The sequence below is a fragment of the Carlito syrichta genome, unplaced genomic scaffold, assembly GCF_000164805.1.
Source record: "Carlito syrichta isolate Samal-C Ts95f unplaced genomic scaffold, Tarsius_syrichta-2.0.1 Scaffold309730, whole genome shotgun sequence".
NCBI classification, from domain to species: domain Eukaryota; kingdom Metazoa; phylum Chordata; class Mammalia; order Primates; family Tarsiidae; genus Carlito; species Carlito syrichta.
Genome location: NW_007253826.1, coordinates 908,550 through 913,259, shown reverse-complemented (window position 1 = coordinate 913,259; position 4,710 = coordinate 908,550). Strand labels below are relative to the sequence as shown.

The window sequence follows — 4,710 nt, the reverse complement described above, 5'->3', positions numbered from 1 at the left end:
AATATTATTAAAAAAAAAAAAAAAAAACAATTGCAGCACAAGAAACTTGAAGCCTCTTCTCAAACACAATTCCACTTACAGAGTGGAAAAACTGGCAGGTGGCAGGGTTACAACCAGCTCTTACTCAGGTCCTCAAATGTGATGTTTCTTTTTACAAATTTGTGCCTTGGCAAATGATACTCCTCCTGTTTTGGAATGCACTTCCATTTTTCACGAGGCTAATTATTACTCCTTCTTCAAAATCCAGCTCAAATCTCCCCTCTTTAGTAGCTTTCTCTGACACCCTATCATAACATTAATTGCTTCAGTATGATCCAGTAGCACAGTTTATTCCTATTCATAACTTTTTTTTTTTTAGTTGAAGTCTCACTCTGTCACTCAGGCTGGAGTGCAGTAGCATACTCATAGCCACCACTGCCTCGACCTGCTGGGCTCCAGCGATCCTTCTGCCTCAGTCTTCCAAGTAGCTGGAACTACAGGCGTGCGTTACTATGCCCAGTCAATTTTTTGATTTATTGTAGAGACGAAGTCTCGCCAAGCTGCTGGTTCAGGCTGGTCTTGAACCTGCGAGATCAGGCAATCCACTCGCCTCAGCCTCCCAAAGTGCTGGGATTACAGACTGAGCCACAGAGCCCAACCCCCTATTCATAACTTTTATCTCACTATATTGTAAGATGTTAGGTATGTTTATCCTACTACCAGAAATGTTCAAGGAGTTAGGGGAAAGGATGGAAGATAGCAGTATTAGGTATAGATGAGCATGTGTGTGTGTAAAAAAAAGCATACATGACATGACCAATAGTGACTTGTTTTTTGTCAGACCCTTGAATGCATTTTAAAATTTCAAATAGCATTAAAGAAAAGCATGGAATTAGTTGGATTTTTGTTGTAGTTGTTGTTGTTTTAATTCTAAATGGTACGTGAGTTTTAAAAGCCTGAGAAACACTTAGCTAGATATTCAGGGCAAGGACCACATTTTATACACTTCTGTATTCCTAGCACTTAGCACAGGGCCAGGCACAAAGGAGGAAATGTCTGCTGAATGAATTAATATGTCCAAAGTCATAATGCCAACTGCTCTGGAATTAGAACGTGCTAGAGCAGGGTCTAAGCACCACATATAGACTGTTTTCTTTCTCTTTCTATCCTTCCTCCTACCCTACCCCATTGTCCACTCCACTAAAAAAAAAAAAAAAAAAAAAAAAGAGTACAGGGGAAAGAGAGAGAGAAAGAGAGAATTGCCTTGGTGCTGGAATACCATTAAAAGGATTAATTTAGGGTCCGGTGTTTGGACTGTCACATCCAATCACTACCCACAGATCTACAGCTTCCCAAATCAGGCTCATGCAAAGAGGAATCAATTGCAAGGACACAGAGGGTCTGAACAGGCATACTAATGGCCTCCTGAGGTGCCAGCGGCCAGCTTTGACACTCCCATAAATTATCTGCCTTTTGATTTTACCTGTAGCTGTGGGGCACAAGGCACAATTTTGAACATATCAAAGCAATCCCTCGTAACCCAAGTCTCCCCAAGGAATGTCCCCAAAGAGGAAAGGCTAAAAACAACGACCCAAAGGGAATCTGCTTCCTAACAAGTCTTGTTCTAGCAGTCATCAATTAAAACCCAACAGAACCAAGTGGATAAAGTGGGACCCCAAATCAAGCCTAGCTGATCTGGGCAAGGCGTGCAGTTCTACAATGACTATGCTACTCTCACTCAAGGGAAGAGAAATCACAGCAATAAACACAATTTCATCTGAACGCAAATCAGTGCTAGCTTTGACGGTACCTCACAGCATGACCTCAGGCAACTCACTTAACCTTCCTGGGTCTCAGTTTCTTCACATGAGTAACAAAGACAAGAATGCTGACCACCTGACCCACTTCCCAGAGTGTTGGTGAAAAGTAATAAAAAACATTTGAGAGGCACTTTACAAAGATGTAGAGCCACAAGGGTGGCAACACTAATAAATGACCCCAGACAGACAGGAAGGAATGATTGGTCACACTTTGGTGAATTTCTGTCAGGAAGTCGTTCACTCAATTCGCTCCACTGATGATATTGGGACTAAGGTCCACCCTGAAAAAAGTTCTGGGATTCTGAATGGAACTCCTGCTGTCTGAAAATTGTCCATTATGAAAAGTGGTGCCTTGCTTAATTGTAAATTCCTCCTGTGGCTCCATATGTTCACAATGACAACTGTGAGAACCCAAAACACACTAAGTCAAAGGCCAAGTCACCCAACTACTGGAAGCTTTTAAAAAAACTATTAATTGTATAAAATACTATTACACTGTGCTAAGTGCTTTACAAACATTATTAAAACCTTTAACCAACCCTATTAAGTTCCATTATCTCCATTTTACAGAAAGCAAAGTGAAGCTCAGAGAGGTAAGTGACTTGCCCAAGGTCACTTAAACTGTTATCAGAAGCCTATAGGCTTCCCACTAGCAATGCAAGTACATTGGGGCCTGTAGGAAGAAGACAAAAGGAAAGAGCAGACACAGGACTCACAGCCCTAACCTATTCACTGGGCACTCATCAAATGAAGTATTTCATTTGGTGTCTGTTTCTGACATATACCATCATACCTGAACTGGGAGACATTTCCAAAACCAAGAAAAATCTGCTATAAGCAAGGAAAGGAGAGACTGCGTAGAACATATACTGAATTAGGACAATTCCCTGGAAAGCATAGGAAAATGGGTCATCTTCTGTGTGTACATTTCAAGAAGTTCAAAGTAACTGACATTAATCTATGACCAAGGTCCCTCCCAGGACTCCATTTATTTTAATTCCTTCATTAGAATATAGTTTCCAAAACCTTTTAATTCATTCTATATACCAACTTTCCATTCCTACATCTTTTCCAGTCTGTAAAATAGGAGCTGGAATCACCAACAAATTCTTCGGTAGACATCCTGTAAGCTCCAATAAATGTCAAAAGTCAATCAGAAAACCAACATACACATATATGAAAAGATACAGTTATACTCAATTTTTAAGGGCCAAAATACTGCCATATAAGAATACTGCCATGTAACTGCTATAGCCTTGACTGGACTCTCTACCTCCAGTATTGTCTGTCCCCTTCAATCCATTCTTCACACTGAAATCACAGCAAACTTTCTAAAGCAAAAATCTAATGTGTCTACTGCTCAAAACCTCTTAATGGCTTCTTACTATTCTTAAATCTGATCCAGGGGTCAGCAAACTATGGTCCGTGGGCCCAATCTAGTTGCTACCTGTTTTTATAAACAGTTTTATTGGAACACATCCATGATCATTTGTTTCCATACTTTCTATGGCTGCTTCCATATATAAGAGTTGAGTAGTTTGAGAGATTCACAAAGCCAAAATATTTACTGTCTTCTTTATAGAAAAAGTTTGCAGACCCGTAGTCTAATCCTAAGAGTTTAGAAGGCTCTGGTCTCTGCTTACCTTTTCTGCATCATCTCTTACCACACCTTCCCATTCCTGCCCACTATGCACTCTGTTTCAATCACACTAAACTTTCTCAAACTCATCAAAGTTCTGATACTTGGTCCCTCAAGTCTTCACCTAATATTTTTTTTCAGTGTTCTTTGGGCGTTCATTTCATTCTAGGTGAGGAAGCTACTTCCTCTGAGAGGCCATTCCCAAGTTCACAAGTCTGGACCAAGGACCTTCTGAGTACTCCCAAAGCAACTACACTTCCCTTATTGTACTCTCAAAGTGTCTCATAACTGCCTTTTTACTATGTGTCTCTCCTATGAATTTGTAAGCTCTGTGTTTCAGGGACAGTGGCTATCTTGTTCACCACTACAATCCAAGGGACTAGCAAAGTTTCTGGCCCTTAGTCACTGAACAAACAAGTTCCAAGTCCCTGTGGATATCAATCATCAGAGTCCGCCTCTTTAGCCACCTTCTGATCCCTGAAAAATGTAGAAAGATTGGGATTAACTATCTACCCAAAGATGACACACAATCTAAATTAAACCAAGATCCCAAAGGCCTGGGTCAAATATTATCAAAAGCCAAAAAAGAGCTGGGCATGATGGCACACACCTGTAGTCTCAGCTACTCAGGAGGCAGAGGCAGGAGGATCACTTGAGCCCAGGAGCTTGAGTCCAATGTGGGCAACACAGCAAGATCCTGTCTCTAAAAAAAATTTTAATTTTTTTTTGAGTCGGAGTCTCACTCTGTCATCCAGCCTGGAGTGCAGTGGCACACTCATGGCCACCACAGACTTGACCTGCTGGGCTCAGGAAATCCTGCCACCTCAGCCGGGCATGGTGGCACACACCTGAAACACAGAGCTGGAACTACAGGTGTGTGCCACCATGCCTGGCTAATTGTTTTTTATTTATTGTAGAGACGAGGTCTCACCATGTTGCCCAGGCTGGTCTCGAACCTCTGGGCTCAGGCAATCCTCTCGCCTCCACCTTCCAAAGTGCTGGGATTATAGGCGCGAGCCACTGTGGCAAAAATTTAAATTTAAAAAGCCAAATGAAATGCGTTTCTTCCTATGGTTCCAAGATGTGTATTTCTCAGGACAAAGGGTTATTCTAGCTCTATTCAACTATTCTGAACTTAAAATAGGTGTTTACAAGATGCCCATAAAGAAATCAAGACAAGCCGGGCTCAGTGGCTCAGCCTGTAATCCCGCGCTTTGGGAGGTTGAGGTGAGTGGATTGCCTGAGTCCACGGGTTCGAGACCTGCCTGGGCA

At 41.8% G+C, this 4,710-nt stretch overlaps 1 protein-coding gene across 1 annotated transcript in view; it reads right to left on the bottom strand.

The window, feature by feature from the left end:
• Positions 1–4,710, bottom strand: part of ERI3 (ERI1 exoribonuclease family member 3) — a gene marked incomplete at its 3' end in the record, with an annotated part of 75,994 nt that overhangs the window by 68,539 nt on the left and 2,745 nt on the right. The gene's annotated exons all lie outside the window — the stretch shown is intronic.